Source organism: Tenrec ecaudatus, chromosome 7 (assembly GCF_050624435.1).
Source record: "Tenrec ecaudatus isolate mTenEca1 chromosome 7, mTenEca1.hap1, whole genome shotgun sequence".
Lineage (NCBI taxonomy): Eukaryota > Metazoa > Chordata > Mammalia > Afrosoricida > Tenrecidae > Tenrec > Tenrec ecaudatus.
The window spans coordinates 71,132,275-71,150,550 of record NC_134536.1 but is presented as its reverse complement, the minus strand read 5'-3'; the positions used below and the strand labels follow the sequence as shown (position 1 = coordinate 71,150,550).

Below are 18,276 nucleotides of genomic sequence, written 5' to 3'. Positions count from 1 at the left end.
TGGATTATGGTCCATATTACCTAATATCTATACAAAAATTAGTTTACTGACTTATGTTTAGTCTGATAGATTCATATAAGATTTAGCTTGGCAGCTGTTTCTTACGTGTTTATTTAAAGCTGAGTCAGAACATTGTCATAATGATATCAGGGTCCTTAAAGACGTAGAGTCTAAGCTACACTGTGTGTTCGAAGCAATAGACATATGATTTACACAGATTTTATGTTTTTGCAATAGGAGGAAATGATCATGCATTTTTCAAAAATTATTTCTATTGCTAGAAAAATGGGGAAAGGGCCAGATATTCTGAACACTTATCAGAGCAATTGTCTCTTCAGCGGCTCCTTTTCTCATTTATCCAAAAAGCGAATCCAAGTCCTGCGACTAAATCAATCAATTAATATGAATGCCAGTGACATGATAGCAGCTTCCAAAACGGGGATAAATAGGTTTAGCATGTTACTTAAGTTTTCCGGAAAGTTCAGATAAATCACGGAGAGCAGAGTTTGCAGAACGTTCTGTTACTTATTCCAGGTCACATCGTAATTTGCACCCATGCCTGCCTGGCTCTAATGTCACAGTTTTTCGACCCTACTGTTCTGACCCAGGACCATTCTGGACTGTAGCAATACTCAATATGCTTAAAAACCCATCTCCTCACAGGCAGTGTCCGACAGTTGGTATGCCAAAGAGATGTTTTACTAGCTGCTAATTGGCCCTGTCATAGGTCACCATAGTCCACCTTCAAGTCCAGGCTGCACTCGTGTTTCTGCCTGCCTCCCCCTGATTAAATAGAACTGAGTCTTCATCCAGAAATGCCCTGGGGGCCCTTCCCATAGTGAAGGGGAAAATTTAATATGTATAACAGAAAGACCGATGTGTTCATAGAACATCAAGGCAACAGAAAGATCATCATGCTGAAGGCCAGGTCAGGGAATCAGGGACAGGGTGTCAGCCTATTTTCAAGAGAGGCTTGAAAATGAGCCCTGGATCCCCAATGCCTGTCACAGATGTTGAAGAAAGAAAGGGAGGTTATTGTGAGGAGGAGGGGGGGCGGTGACAAAAGATTGAAAGTGGCCATCTAAGGAGTTCTTTAACCTGAAGAGGTACCAAGAATTGGATCTTCAGCTGAGAGCACTAAGGATGAGAAGGACTCATTTGCTAACATTAGCTCTTCCAGGAATATGTCTCAAGAAGTTAAAATTGATTCAATACTCCTTGACATGCAGGAAACAGAACATCCTGGGAGATCTTAACAAATGACGGTTGCTGTTTCTTTTCACGGAAGCAACCCCAAAGCAGCTTGAACCTGATAGGAATTTAGAGGCTAAAAAACAAAAAATCACTTTTCAAAACAGACAGAAATTTTCAGTTCACATCTAGAAAATATAAGAATGTGAATGCCAATCTATATGTCCAGAGGCAAATCTTCATCTGCTTGGCTAGAAGGAGAGGAACAAAGCATATAGTACAGTGGCTTCCTTATGTCCCAGAAAAATTACTGAGGAAGGAACTAGACAAGAGGAGGGAGCCTTAGGTGAAGATAAATTCCATTTCTTTCCACTCTTGCCTCCAGCCGCAGGCCCCTAAGAATGCTCGGGACACAGAGAAGCTCCATGTTCCTACGTCCAGAAAGAGTTGATATGGGGTGGGGGTTGGTGGCTTGCACTAATGGAAAATCAGCCCAGCCTCAAGAGAAAATGACAGTCAGAAGCCCAAGGTCTCTTTCCGGAGGCTCCATCCTCCACCTCCACAGAGCCTGCCACCCTTCTTCGCTCCATTAGATATAATCATTCCTAAGTGGCCCATCATCAGGGCCAGCATGATTTTTTTTCCCGCATTTGCTAAAAGCTTTTCCCTTGGCCCACTTTTATTTTCCCCCCATTGTTTCTAAGTAACTCTTTTAATTCTCTGCCTCTTTTATATTTTTGCAGTTAACTGACTTGAAAATATCTCATTTGAAATGGGCTTAGAGGCGAATTTCTTCTTTGCATCTGCACACCCACCCTGAATCCCTAGTAACAGCTCCTGCATATGCATTAACCAAAGGACCCATTAGTGAGGTATTGTTTTGCCCTTCTGCAGACAAAGAAGGAGACCTCCAGTTGGAATTAACTCTTTTTGTACTTTTCTTTTGGAAAATAATAGCTTCCTTTTACATCCAGAATTGAAATGGCATTCGGGCCCCAAATTGCTCTCATCTAAAATGTTTTACTTCTATCTCCACTTTCCTAGATTATGATCAATTTTCCTTCAGAATAAATTATTTAAATTGAACCCAGTCTTCAAAATCCTTAAGAAAAACAATGCCTTAGCACTTTGGGTTCTGTTCTCAGTAATCACTTGGCGTATGTTGCCTGTATTTTTTTTTAAGTCAATATGTAATGTATTTCCCCCAATGGACTACAAGATTCTCAAGACTAAAGATCATGCTATTCATTCACTCATTTATTTATTCCACATGTATATCTGAGCACATGTTCTATATGCTTTAATCACTTGAGATTTACCCAACAATTTATCAGCCCAAATCTTAGTCCTGTGAAATTCATCTTCTGTTGGAAGAAGGTAAACAATGTCATAAATATGTAAATTATAGAGTTTGTGAGAAGAGCTTATGTGTCATGGGGTGGCTGTAGGAGGGACGTAGAATAATATTAGAGAAATGCAACTTCTTTAATAATAAGAGAGTATAGTTGTGGTAGTTAGATAATCTGGTGTCAGTTTGGGACTTGATAGGATTAAGAGTGAAGGGGTGGAGTCTAGTCTGTCAATCAGGGCACAGCCAATGAGGACTCTGTGAGCATAGCCTTCCCCTTAGGATTCTGGGAAAACTCTGATATTTTTCTCCTCATAGATAGGATACACTTTTTCTCTCTAATGACTATCTGCGAGACATCCCTGAGGATGTGTTTCATGAGTCAGAAGAGGACTTTATAGATTGGTATTGGATATATGGGCTAATATCAGACTTTTGCGCTTGGACTAGACTGGGTTGGTATACGTTCTAAATGTGCAATTACCCTTTATATGAAATTTTCTCTAGTACGCATATGAGGTTTTATGGATATGTTTCTCTAGTTTACCCAGACTAACACAATAGTAATTATAATAGGTTTGTCAAGGTAATTCAAGATGATGTATAGGTAAAGACTTGAAGACAATGAGAGATGAATCTACATGTATAAGTAAGGGGAAAAAACAGAAAATTTAACTCTTTTTAGCGATAACTGGGAGAATAGAGGTGCCACCCTTAAAGGCTGGCAAGCATGTGAGCGTAGCACAGATTTCAGCTTTGGGTATGTTAAGTTTTAGGTATCTACTAACATTCAAGTGGGCGGTTTTAGAATAGTCAGTTGGGTATAGGAGTCCAGAGTTTCAGAAGGGTCTGAACTAGTGTATTTATTTGAGAGTAGAAGCAAAACTATGAAACTGAGTGAGATCACCACCGTAGTGTGAATAAATAATAGAAAAAAATACATAATAGAATAAAGAATAAACAATATTACTCAAGAAAGGCCCGAGATAAGAGAGTGGGATATCCTGAATGTCAAGAGAAAAAATCCTATTAAAAGAGGAGGAAATAATATTGCTGCCACACCAATTAAACCCACGGCTGTTATTCTCCTCTCGCCACCTTCCCCCACCCTCCTGGTATCGCTACTCCCATTTCTGTTCCTGAGGGGTTTATCTGACCTGGATTCCATGTGTCGTAAGCTCTTATCTGTACCTGCATACGTGCTCTGGCCTAGCTAGCAGTGAAAGGCAAGATTGGGGTTATGATTGTGGTGGGTGAGGAAGCCACAAGGGACCAGAAGAATATTGTGTGTTTCATTTGTGCTCTAGTGCTCCCTGGTTGACTCATCTCTTCCTTGTGACCCTTTTGTGAGAGATATCCCATTGTCCAAAGATGGGTGTTGGGTTTCTGCTCCGTCCCCCCTCATTCTCAACAATATAGTTTTTTGGTTGTTTATGGTGTTCTAATGCCTTTTACCTGATCCTGTGGAGGCCTCATGATCACACAGGCTGGTGCGCCTCTTCCATGTGGGCTTGTTGCTTCTCTACTAGATGACCACTTGTTTAACTTCAAGTCTTTAAGACCCCAGACACTCTATCTTTTGATAGCTGGCCACCACCGACTTTCTTCACCAAGTTTGTTGGTGTGCCTACTTTGTTTCCAGTGATCATGCCGGGAGGCTGAGCATCATAGAATACCAGGTTGTTAGAACAAAGTGTTCTTCCGTTGAGGGCGGGTTTGAGCAGAGGTCCTAAATCCGTCCACTTTGTGATAGGTAGGTTTATTGTGCCAACCTGGGCAATAGGGTCATGTGAGTTTAATAAGGTTATAATTTGTTTGGAGGGCAAAGGAATAAATGGATGACAACACCCCCAAAAAAACCCATCCCCTCTTCGCCCTTGCTCTCTGGTAATTAGACCAGCATGAGGCTGCTTTAGCGTGTTCTCTGCCTCAACTTGTGAGCTACACTATGTGTGGGGCAGCCAAACTGTGGATCATGTAGCTAGAGCTTGAGGTTCCTTTGAGACTGGCTTTGTCATGCTGGTGTACACATGGCTTGAGTTTGAGGCTTGCGGAACCTGCATTGCATTGCTTGAGTTTGATACCATCCAGGCCTGCTTCACTAAGCTTCTGAGCTGCTGTCTGTTGGTGACTCGTCCTGTGGTCGGCAGGCCTGCTTTGCCCTAGGGAAGAGTCAGTTGTCTGCTTCCTTGACCTTGGACCCATCAGCCCTCGTGATTTGAAAGACTTCCAGTAAATTAACAGTTCCAAAGAAGTAAGTTAAACTAAACTCTCTGTAGTGTTGTGTCAACTAACTATCTGTTACATTCCTTTGTGCTGTATATATCTAACCATACATATATATGTGTGTATGTGTTTATATGTGTATATTTGTATAATCATAAGTGTCCTGGTTTTGTTTCTCTAGAAACCCTATCTCACACACACTTCTTCAAGATATGGCCATATTAATATATGTACACAGGCCAATACCTCTATTTTTATGAATTAATATATTTACATAAGTGCACACCTGTGTTTATACCTGTGGCAGTTACATAAACTCCTGTCAACTTGGGAAGGGGTAGAGTCTAGGATGTCAATCAGATCACAGCTCGATGGCCTCATTTGGAGGTGCTAAGGAGATAAATAGTTCATTGAAGGCCTGATGCACTCCCTGCTTGTCTCCTTGGAGACATTCCTGTTGACACTTGAAGCCACATGAAACTACCCTGATGGAGCCAGAGCCTTGGAGCTGGAGGAGCCACATGGAGGCCCATGCCAGCACTGAGATGAGATGCTTCCACTGCCACTGGATCCACAAGACTTTCCAAGCATAGGCCTACAATCTTCCTGCATTTGGCATCATTACATGTGCTGTGTGAGTCAGAACAGGAATTTATAGACTGGTGTCAGACATGTGTGCTAATATTGGACTTACTGACTTGATTTGGACCGGGTTGGGATGTTTCTCAATATACAATTGCTCTTTTATGTAAAGCTCCTTCTTATACACATGCGAGTGTCTATAAATTTGTTTGTCTAGTTAACATGGACTAACATAATACCTCTATCCAACATTCTGTCTAGATATTTCCTCTTTTTTTTAACCTACCTCCTGTCCCATCATACTCGCTCTTCTCCTACCTCTTAATAGTTCCTCGAAGCTAGACTGCCGTTGCTCCAAAATCCCCCAGATCTTCACGTCCTCCTCGTTGTCGATTTTAATTCCCTAGATGTTCCCCTGGCTGTGGCATTGTTTGCTCACTGTTCTCTCCTCCCGCCTCCTCCTCCCTTTAAGTTCCTCTGAGATCCGTGGTCTGTTGCTTTCTCCTCGGGCTTGCTTCGCATGCCTGTCTTATATAGAGTGGTAAAATAGCAGTAACGAAGACAGTACAAAACAAACAATTGAATAAAAAGAGAGAAAATTAAAAAAAAAACATGTTAAAAAATAAGACTAACCAGCAAAACAAAAACCACCCCCAAACATAGATAATTCCAGGTCTGTCCACTGACCGTTAGGACTATCTTCCCCTTTGGTCTTGAGGCCCTCCTAACGGGCCCTCCCGACTGTCCCTCCTAGCCTGAAGTCTCTTTTGGGGGCTCCTCGGGTGGGTTGCTCTCTTAGGGGCTCCTCGGCTTTTCTTTGCTCCTGTTGCTGATCTGTACGTCTGCTTCTTGTTCACACTGCAGTGTGTCCCCAGTATTGTCCTCCATGGCAGTTTGCTGCGATGAGGAAACCGTAGACTTTAGTTGGTATTTAGCAATATGGAGGTCACTGATAGAGAATTACTTTCAGTCTAATGCTGAGGACAAAATTCTGACGTAGTGAACTGAACAGAGAATGGGGAGATAGGAACTGGAGATTGTAGATGTAGGCAACTCTGTCTAGGAACTTTCAATAAAGGAAAGCAGCGAGATGAGCCAAAAACTGGCAGGGAAATTAATGTTAAAATAAATTTAAATAGAGATGTTAACAGCTAGCGCTATTAACAGTATGTTTGCTTTTGAAGGAAGTAACCAGTAGAGACGGAAGCCTTGATGGAGGAGAGTTGGTGATTGGGACTCATTGTACAGTTAAGGAGGCCTGGTGGCTTAGTCGTGGTGAATTAAGCAGCTGAATGTGAGATCAGAAGTCCATACAATCAGCCGTCCCACCGGGAAAGGATGAAGCTTTCTCCTCCTTGAGGAGTTTCAGTTCCGGAATGCACAGGGACAGGTCCACCTTGCCCTGTAGAGTTGCCATGAGTCAGAATTGACTTGATGGCAGTGAATTCCATATTTTTATGTTAATACGCATATAAAGAAAGTTGTGTTTCTGTTGTGTTTTATTTTTCATGAAAATCAGCGTAGCAGTCTTCTCTATGGCTCACCTCATGTTCGCTGTGCAATTAGTTTTCCACCTAAAATAACTTTCTTTTTTTCTTAAGTCACCCACACCTCTTTTCCTGTTCAAGTCATGCTCCTCGTATTTAAAATTTCACTTTAAATATTCGTTCACAAGAATATTTTACCTACCTCTGTGCTTCTGCCTTGGTTGTCTTTATGCAAGTGCGTTGCAATCAATGGTTTGCTTGTCCACAACTGTAATTAAACTGCAGCATGCCTGTCATTCGGCTTTCCACAGTGCTCTATGCATCTAGACTAGGGTTTCATTTATGGTAACTAGCTCTTTATTTAAAAAGTGAATACATAGGGTCAAAACCTGGTATTACCAAACCAAGTTGCACAACATAAACTCTGACTTCCTGAAAACCGGGTTTAGATTTCATTTATCCACAGCTCTAAATCAATATCACTGCATCTGCTGGCGAGCCCCTAGCAGCCAACTTAGATCAAGATCTAACTAGCATTCTGTTGTTTCATTCATTTTATTTCCAGGTCTCTATTCAAACTAAATTTGGATTGTGCCTGAATCACAATTAATTTTTTCTTTATTATTACTATTATGATTGTTAAAATCACATGTAACTTTGCAGGTCCCTAATCCCTACTTAATCCTCCTTGCTCCTTTCTGGGTCCCTGCCTCCGTATCCCCAGAGCACAGAGCACTTTCACACATTAGGTAGCCAGCAGATTGTCTCTCAGGCATGGACAGCTAGAAGGCAATTGGACAACACCTACTGCTTGACCTGCCTCACCCTTATGCCTCACTCCCCCTGTGGAACTCCCAAGCCAGGACTAGTCCAGACGAGAAACTCGCTGAAGTGAATTTCAGTTTCTGTTTTGGAGGAAAGATCTTACAATTGCATTACATTTTTATTCTCAGCCATGTTACTACCAATTTGCATTTTTTTCCTTCTCTGCCCACCCAAGTTTTCACTATGTCTCATCGCTGGGCTTGTCTGTTGAACCAGTCAAGCTATGGCACCAAGTGTCTGAAACCAGCTCTGCCTTTCTGTTACAAATTGAACCATCCCAAGCACCTGACTACCCTTCCAACTGTGTTCCGCTCTAGAATGATTTCCCACTTTCAGCTTACATCCACTCCTTTGAGCTCTTTCTAGAGTCACTGAAAGCTTCATCCTTTTAATGCAGTTTTAATTTTTCCAAAAGGATGGAATGCCAGATAATGCTTGTAAGGGGAATGAGTGCCCATCTTCGGTTTACTGACTAAGACCTTTGAATACTATGAAAACTGGAAGCTAAGGAATTTTGGATGACACATTAGAGATTTACATTCCCAGACCTTGATTGGTGGTTGTTGTTCAAAAAATGTACTCATTATTGTGAATTGGTGACAGCTTCTAGAGCATATCATCAGTTTACATTAAAAATCCACACACATCTTATTTCATCTCATTAATGGCAGTTATTTCGATGTATCATAAACTGATTTGCCCATTCCTTCTTCTTTCTTAATCCTTTTGAACTTTTGATCTCAACTGTTGCTTATTCGAAGATATGCATACCTCACTGGTGTTCCCCTGATAGCTCTGTCTGTTGTTTGGCTAGGAATTAGCCTTGAGGTGATTTCATTTCCAGGCCTGAAGCTTGACTAAGGTCCATATAGTCTTGAGGGTTTCATGAATTTCTATCAGGTCAGTAATCTTCTTGTTTTTAATTGTGATATTGGTTCCACAATTTTCTCATACTCTGTCCAGAACCATAAAGTGATTCTTTTCAGAGCAGGCGATACCACCAGTAATAGCTGGGCATCATCTAGTTCTTCTGACCTCAGGGTCATAGAAAAGGTCCACATGCCTTTGATTTCCATCACTCTTACTTCCCTCTGGAAATGGAGAGACCAGTAGTTTTACCTTTCAAAGATTCCCAGACTTAATATGAACAACCCCTATTCCAAAAAAAAAGCCTAAAACCTAGAAACAACCTCAGCACCCTCTACCCTAAAACCAACCAACCAACTCACTGCTGTGGAGTCCAATCTGACTCATAGCGACCCTGTAGTTAGGGCAAAACTGCTCCTGCTGGTTTCCGAGACTGAGAGTCTTCATGAGAATACAAAACCTCATCTTGCCCCCCTCAGAGCAGCAGCTGGTGCTTTTGAACTAACTGCTAACCTTGAAGTTAATAGCACCAGTTAAAAATGTGTGTACTACGGCCCATAAGTCAAGATGAAGTATCAAACAACAAATTCACTGCTATCAAGTCAATTTTGTCCAATTCATAGCAACTTCACTGGACAGGGTAGAACTGCCTCGGGGAGTTGAGCTGTCATTCTTTGCAGAGAGTAGAATGCTATGTCTTTGTCCACTGAGCTGCTGGTAGTTTCAAACTGCTGACCTTGTGGCTAGGGCCCACTGCATAGCCACTCTGCTATCGGGACTCATTGGTATCTGTTTTTGTGGCCCTCCATTCTCCTGCCACACATGGCAAGGAGTTTGACTCGGTTGGGGATCATTCCCACGTGCCCAGGTGGTGGCTTGTTCACCTTCAGAAACACTGCCTTAGCCGGTTGCTCAGGATATTTTATGACTCCAGTCCCAGCTTACCACATACTATTTCATCCCCATTGGTGTTGGTGTTCCCAGAGAGTGTGGTCCTGATCCAACAGGCCCAGGGCCTCCTTCATGGTGTTTATGTCTAAGATGTTTACAAAACTTATCCAAATTATCTGTTGTCTCAGAGAGGTGTGCTATTTTTACTTTGTACATAATTGACAATCTTAGATGAGTTAATAGTGTGGTTGAGAGTGTACCCTGTTTGACTGGTATTGACTGCTGTGCATTGGTGATCATGTGATACAAGAGTGATGTCTTTGATTGTGTTCTTCTAGAGAAGCAAAACCACTAAGGTTTGAGAGAGAGAGAAAGAGAGAGAATTTATATCAAGAAAATGACCCAAGGAAGGAAGAAGGAAAGAAGGAAGGAAGCAAGGAAGGAAGGAAACAAGGAAGGAAGGAAGAAATTCAAGAGCATGGCTCATCGAGGGTAGAAGTGGGCAAGGTTTTGGGTGAGTTTTAATTCAGAAGTTAGATGTTGGTGGGGCCTCCATGCGACTCATTGAGTTGCAGAGCCTGGGAGTCCCACGATTGGCAGGAAGGTGACAGATGTAAAAGCTATTAGGCTCAAGGTGGACAGGCTGCTGCTGACTCCCAGAATCAATAAGCTATATCAGGCTGTTGACTCTTTAAGTTCAAAGCACCAGAGATTGGAGGATAAGCAAGATGCAGGATCCAGACCCAGTGTAAAGCAAGCAAATTGGACATTTATTTTGGAAACAGGACATATCTCTGAGGAAACTTTTTTTTAATAATTGAAGATATCAGGGATGTGATCTGAGTAAGAGTGTCATACCCCACCCTAATCCTCTTACAATTGATAGGGTGCTCACATATCTTTGGTGGTATAGTGATTACATGTTGGGCTTAAGGTTAGAAGTTTGAAACCACTAGCCACTCCTAGAGTGATAGATGAGGCTTACTACTCCTGTAAAAATATACAGTCTTGGAAATCCACAGAGGCTGTCCTGTGTCCTATAGGATCATTAGGAGTTGGGATAGATTTGGTGGCAGTGAGTGCAAGAGAAAGGAAAGAAATAATATAAAAGGGGAAGGGCAAGAGAGAGGGGGGCAGGGGAGAGGAGAGGAGAGGAGAGAAGAGAAGAAAACTGGGGCAAGGGAGAACATTAGGTGTGGGATAGGGTGCTTGATATGGGTGGAAGCCAGGCAAGGAGCTCACAGGGTGGGAGACATGGGCATAGTTGAGGTAGGGGGCACCCATTCCTTGATAGAGTTCCCATCAGCTCAGATGGTAACGAGGGCCAGGGTATCTTATCTAGAAGTAGTTTGTTCAGACTAAGAGGATGACTGATGTTGGGGCTTGTTCCTAGAAGGAACCCTTTGGATGCAGAGACGATCTAGGGGATAGGATGACTGGCTGCAGAAGGAGCTTTGCCTGCCCAGGATAGCTAGCCCTCCAGCACTACACATCCTATACCAGGGACTGATATACTATGAGCTTGAGCCAGGAGAGTGAAGCTCAGACTTCAGGTAGAATAGGGACTGTAGTTTGGGGGTGGGGGTGTCACTGGCCACTTGGTAGGTGAGGCTAGCCCAGCTCTGGTCACCAAGAGGCTCTGAGGGAACAGGGAAGATCCCATCTTTCTGGTTGTTGTTTGTGTTATCATGCTGTTTGTGTTTCAATCGAATATTGTAGTATCAAAGCCTAAATTGTAAGAATTTGGTTTGCGGAAGACTATGGATGAAAGAGGGAGCCCAAGTATATTTGTAGGAACTACATAAGAAATAAGCTTCTCATGGTTTTCCTCTATCCGTAATAGAGGGATGGGAAGTAACTGGTTACCAAACAGTTCATTGGAAAGATGGCTACAGAGGACCGCAATGAGAAGCCCGAGTTGAATGGCTAACATTTTCAGTTGCTCCCTGCTCTGATGCACATTAAGCCTGATCTGGTTTTCAGCATTTTCTGAATTTGGTGGTCGGGGTGGGGGGGAAGAGGGGTTGTTTGTTCATGTTGGGGTTTCATTCAGGTGTGTTTTGTCTTTGGAGGGTGGACTGTTTGAATTTTTGTTGCATACTTTTCTGTTTTTCAGTGTAGGAAACCCAGGATTGATGAGCCCATAGACACATCAAGTAGAATCAGCGTTTCTGGGGGTACAGTGGGCGGGGGTGGGAGTAGGTGGGGGAATAAAAGGGAGCTGATATCGAGGAGTTCAAGAATGAAAATGATGTTTTGAAATTGATGTGGTAGCAAGTGTACAAGACTGCATGATTTAATTGAACTGTAGAATGATATATTTGCATTAACTCCCCCAAATAATAGCTTTGAAAGAAATTAAAAGATCTACCTCATCAGAGTCAACAATACCTTTGCATATTTATATTCTTATAGCTTTTATTTAACTTTTTCTCCCGGTCAGTATTCAATCCATTTCTCTATCTTTTGAAGCTCGCCATTCTAATATTATGCTCAGTACTTTTTTCTTTTGGTCGCTCTGGTTTGTGTTGTTTAGGGCCTCCGCAGCATATCTGCCTCGTTTGCCATCTTGCCAGAAGTCCTCCAGTTCTTGATTGTTATGGCTTCCAAGATGTTGCTAGCTCGGAGGACACCTCTGATTTTCCAGATACTCATTGATTTTCCTTTTGCTAAGTTTCAATTCATAGGTTTCCTTCAATTCTGTACGTAGGTCCAAGCACATTTATCTACAGCAAATCTGCTTATGTTTAGCAAGTGGATGGCAGTGTCTGTGTTCAGAGTTTTACATGAAAATTTCTGGTGGGGTAAGCCTTTTCTTCAAAACTGTTTTTACACTTAATGTAAATAATAAAATCATCTTTTAAAAAAATAATTTCATTGGGGGCTCGTATAATTCTCATCACAATCCATATATCCATCCATTGTGTCAAGCGCATTTGTACATTTGTTGCCATCATCATTCTCAAAACATTTGCTTTCTGCTTGAGCCCTTAATATCAGCTCTTCATCTTCCCCCTTCCTCTACAATCCCCCCTCCCTCATGAACCCTTAAGAATTCATAAATTGTTATTATTTTGTCATGTCTTACACTGTCCGACATGTCCCTTCATCTACTCTTCTGGTGTCCATCTCCCAGGGAGGAGGTTATATGTAGATCCTTGTAATCCTTCCTTCCCACTCCAGGTACTGCCACTCTCACCACTGGTCCTGAAGGAGTCATCTTTCCTGGATTCCTTGTGTTTCCAGTTCCTATCTGTACCAGTGTGCATCCTCTGGTCTAGCCAGATTTGTAAGGTAGAATTGGGATCATGATAGTGGGACGGGAAAGCATTTAAGAACGAGAAGAAAGTTTAGTGGGACGGGGAAGCATTTAAGAACTAGAAGAAAGTTGTATGTTTCATCATTGCTATGCTGCAACCTGACTGGCTCATCTCCTCCTCACGACCCTTCAGTAAAGGGGTGTCTAGTTGCCTACAGAGGGGTTTTGGGTCTCCACTCTGCACTCACCCTCATTTACAATGATATGATTTTTTTGTTCTTTGATTCCTGATACCTGATCCCTTCGACACCTCATAGTCACACAGGCTGGTGTGCTTCTTCCATGTGGGCTTTTTGCTTCTGAGCTAGATGGCCGTTTGTTTATCTCTAAGCCTTTAAGACCCCACATGCTATATCTTTTGATAGCCGAGCACCATCAGCTTTCTTCACCACATTTGCTTCTGCACACATTTGTCTTCAGTGATCATATTGGAAGGTGAGCACCCACTGGTATCATTTTTTGTTCTTTGATGTCTGATACCTGGTCCCTTCTAAACCTCATGGTCACACAGACTGGTGTGCTTATTCCATGTGGGCTTTGATGCTTCTGAGTTAGATAGCTGCTTGTTTATCTGCAAGCCTTTAAGACCCCAGACTCTATGTCTTTTGATAGCTGGGCACCATCAGCTTTCTTCACCACATTTGCTATGCACACATTTGTCTTCAGTGATTATGTCAGGAAGGTGTGCATCATTGAATGCTAATTTAATAGAACAACTTAATGGAATAAATTAACTAAAAAGAAAAAGGAAAAAATTTTAAAAAGAAAGAAAAACCTATCAATAGATCAAGATCTCATTTTTTTTTTACCTTTAGGCATGTCTTCCATTCAAGTCTGATGGGGTGTCACACTCTGGCCCCAGAGTCTATCTTTTGTACTCCCTCGGGAGTTCCCGGCTCTGCTCTCTGCCCCGCTCCCTGGCCCAGTTGCTCTGCCACATACCCTTAGTGTTTTGCCTTGGTATTGCAGGGTCAGTCTGGGCCAATCCCGACACTGAGTCTGCAGTGTTATCCCTGTAGGGCCATGGGTCAGAGAGGGACGTCATGTCTCATAGTAGGATCAACCATATGGTCCACTCTGTGCATTGGCTGTTCGGAGCAGGAATATCGTCCTCCAGGCTCAGTGGGCCAGGATGTGCTCTATTCTCTCTTCCTCCCCATTCATTTGCTCCTGCGTGCTCTGATCAGATATGTCCCTCTCCCCTAGCTGCAGCTTCAGTGCCGTCCTCTAAAGTAAATTCTTCTGGGCTCAGGGGCAGTTGTCCACATAGCTGGTATGGGGGTATGGTGCTTTTTCCCTGTGGAGACACAAACAATACCCTCCCCTTGGGAGAGTCAGTGCCCTATTCCCCCACCACACATCTCTCTTATTTTTTCCCCTTTCCAGCCCCCCCTTCCTTTTTAGTTGGCTACCATATGTACCTCTAGATTTGGTCTGGCCCCTGTCATACTATCTGGACCTCGCCCCTGGAGTGTTAATATGCAGTAGCTTTTTCCCTGTGCCCCTTTTGCACATTTATTTTCTTTTCTTTATTTTCTTTGTTCTTAAACTTACCTCAGCAGATCCATGGTGTACTTGGCCTTTTCTGCTTGGCTTATTTCACCTAGCCTAATTTCCTCCAGGTCTTTCCAAGTGGTGATGTACTTCATGTGTTCATTATTGTTTTTTAGCGATGCATAGTACTCCATTATTTGTACATACCACAGTTTTTAATCCACTAGTCTGTTGATGGAAATTTGGGTTGTTTCTAACTCGTTGCAATTGTGAACTGTGCCACAATGAACATAGGAGCACAGATGTCTGGCCATTGTTTATTTCTTGCCTCTTCTGGGTATATGCTCAATAGGGGGCAAAATCATCTTCTTAAGGCAAATGGTCATCCAAAATGGCTTGATAGGGTTGGCATTGGCAAGAGACACAAGACAGCCAACCTAATTCAGCTTTTCTTACCACTCATTCTAAAGAATAATTCCAGAGAAGAAAAAAACATTCACACACACACACACACACACATCTATGGCCAGCCAACAAACACACTTTTGAGCTCTGCCACCTACTAAATTCAAATAATTGTTTGTTGAAATCTCCATGTTTTATTGCATGAGAGGGAAAACAAAATCAACAATCCTCAGAATGTGTGTGTTGCATAGGTAAAACTCCCTGTCTGCACATAGTAAGTGGTAAGAATATTGTTATCTAGCATCAGTCTCTAAAAGCTTCTTCAGACACCAAAGGCTCCAAACAACTGATGAACAGTTCCTGTAAATGGTTCAAAGTTTGAGTTTCATTGGACCACAGACACATAGATAAGGTATCAATCAATAGAAATGATGAGGAAATACCAAAATGATATGAAAAGCAAGCCAAGAACAATCTACAAGTGGCAAATGTGTGGAAGGAGGGTGTCAAGTAGCTCATCTACTAAAGAATTCCACATTGAATGCCAAGGAAAGAGTACTGCTTACTACTCCAAAACCAACCGCCTGCCATTGTGTCGATGCTGACTCATAGTGATCGTATAGGACAGAGTAGAGCCACTCCTGTGAGTTTCTGAGACTGTGACTCTTCACAGGACTGGCGAGCCCTGCTTCCTTCTTGCAGAGGATCTGGTGGTCTCGAACTGCTAACCTTGCAGTTAGCAGCTCAGCACGAGCCATGTCTTTAATTGTCCTTTTCAGGAGGCACCCTTGGGTAAGCATTGCACTACTAACCCAGAGGTTGGTGGCTTACATGCACCTGCTGCTCTGCAAGAGATTAAATTTTATGGAAGTTGCCTGCTCCCATGGTGCCTGGCTATCAAAAGAGATAGTGACTGGGGTCTTAAAGGCTTGAAGATAAACAAGCGGCCATCTAGCTCAGAAGCAACAAAGCCCACATGGAAGAAGCACACCAGCCTGTGTGATCGAGTGGTCCCGAAGGGATCAGTTATCAGGCATCAAAGAACAAAAAATCATATCATTGGCTGCACACCTCCATGAAAGGATCGCTGAAGACAAATGGGTGCATAAGCAAATGTGGCGAAGAAAGCTGATGGTGCCCGGCTATCAAAAGAGATAGTGTCTGGGGTCTTAAAGGCTTGAAGGTGAACAAGCAGCCATCTAGCTCAGAAGCAAAGAAGCCCACATAGAAGAAGCACACCAGCCAGTGTGATCACGAGGTGCCAAAGGGACCAGGTATAAGGGACCAGGTATAATACCATATTGAATGAAGGGGGAAGTGCAGAGTGGAGACCCAAGGCCCAAGTGTCGGCCACTGGAGATCCCCTCATAGAGGGGTTTAGGAGAGGAGCTAGGTCAGTCAGGGTGTGAGGTAGTACCGATGAAGAACACAGCTTTCCCCCAGATCCTGGATGCTTCCTCCCCCAAACAACCATGATCCAAATTCTACCTTGCAGGACTGGACAGGGCAGAGGTTGTACACTGGTGCATATGGGGGCTGGAGGCCCAGAGAATCCAGGGTGGATGATACCTTCAGGACCAAGTGTGTGAGGGGCGATGCTGGGAGAGTGAAGGGTGAGTGGGTTGGAAAGGGGGAACTGATTACAAGGATCCACATGTGACCTCCTCCCTGGGAGATGGATGGCAGAGAAGAGGGGGAAGGGAGACCGGATAGGGCAAGATATGACAAAATAACAATGTATAAATTACCAAGGGCATATGAGGGAGGGGGGAGCGGGGAGGGAGGGGAAAAAAAAGAGGACCTGGTGCAAAGGGCTTAAGTGGAGAGCAAATGCTTTGAGAATGATTGGGGCAGGGAATGTGCGGATGTGCTTTATACAATTGATGTATGTATATGTATGGATTGTGATAAGAGTTGTATGAGCCCCTAATAAAATGTTTTTAAAAAAAGAAAATGATGATGGTAACATATGTACAAATGTACTTGATCCAATAGATGTGTGGATTTGTATAAGAGCTGTAACAGCCCCTAATAAAATGATTTATAAAAAAACAAAAAGGACAGAAAAAAAATCGGGACTGTCCCACCAAAAGCGGGACATCTGGTCACCTTAACATAGGGGTCACTATAGGTCAGGACTGAATCAATGGCACTTAACAACAATATATCATAATAAATGCTCAATAAACATTAGTCTTGATTCTAAAAAAAAAAAAAAGACAGTGTTGGAAAACCCGTATAAGGTTACTGTGTGCCACAACCTCAATAGTAGTGGTGGTTTAAAAATTTTTTTTGTTTGTTTTTCACTCTTTAATCTCAATTACACCAGAGCGTGTGTATCAACTGCTTGAAAAGTTTTAAGAAGAGTGTAACTCCCTCATTATATCAAGAATGGAAAATACTTCAACTGAGTTATGGGAAAGTGGAAGCATTTGAAAGCATTAGAAATGGTAAATGAAAATCAGAAAAGCAAAGAGGAAAATATTTAATAATAACAGTGAAAAAGTCCCACTGTCATTGAATCGAGTATGGCTTAGAGTGACTCTACAGGATATGGTGCATCTTGTTGTAAATCTTTAAAAGAAAGTAAACTGCTTCCTCTTTCTTCTTTGGAGTTTGAAACGTAAAACTTTGGACTATCAATCCAGTACATAACCTACTGCACCACAGGGTCCTTATAAAAGAAGGAACAAGTATCAAAGAGCGTGAATTATGAAAATATTTTAGAATAGAAATTTTTTAATTAAATAAGCTTTAACCTCAGATGTAAGGTCATGTTTCTTATTTTTGCAACAAATAAGTAGCAAATAAAATAATTAGTGCTGCCCAACCTCACTGTGGAAATATAAGATTCAACTTCTACCACTATTCATTGGTCTCCATCACTGCCACTGTCAGTGTTGAGTGCTGGAAGAAATTGATCTATAAGCACTTGAGAATTAAATCACCCATTATGAATAAAATTATGAATCAATACATAATGAATGAGAATGAGAAGTCAAAAAGTTATCTTAAAAGAAAAAATGACTCATAGGAAAACAAGATTTGATTATTACCTGTCTGACCATATCAGCATAATAAAAAAAATAACTTGCCAACCTGAAAAACAATTGGTCAGACATGGATGTTTCTGAAGAAGAAAGGCATAAGAGAAAAAAATAAGGATGCTATTAGTCTAATAATTATAAACGGAAAATATTTTTTTAACTGATTTACTCCCGGTAAGACCAGCCCTCCCGCCCTCTGGATGCGATGAGTGAGCACTGATTCTGAGAGAAATTTCCAGGATTTTATTCTGGCTTTTCCACTCAGCAGGCAAGGTATTTTTAACACGATGCCCCAGATTTGGTGTTTTCATCTCTTTTGTAAAATAAGATTTAAGATAGTATTTTCCCATAGAGTTCACAACCTCTTATTATATGGTAAGTGTAATTATTGCAATTGCTGAGTCAACTTCCGTAGTATGAACTTCATATTAATATTCAACAACCTATTGATCACAGTATGGTTTCTCATATAACTTAGAAATGTTATGACCATGCCAATTCAAGTATTTTCACCTCTGTGACAGGTATATTTCTCATCGTAAATGTATACCTTGGATTTCTAATGTTATATAGCAGCTTTGGAAGCTGGATTAA

At 42.0% G+C, this 18,276-nt stretch overlaps 1 protein-coding gene across 2 annotated transcripts in view; it reads left to right on the top strand.

Annotated features, from left to right (window-relative positions):
• The window catches only part of GRIK2 (glutamate ionotropic receptor kainate type subunit 2), a 754,817-nt gene that overhangs the window by 276,677 nt on the left and 459,864 nt on the right, over window positions 1-18,276 (top strand). The gene's annotated exons all lie outside the window — the stretch shown is intronic.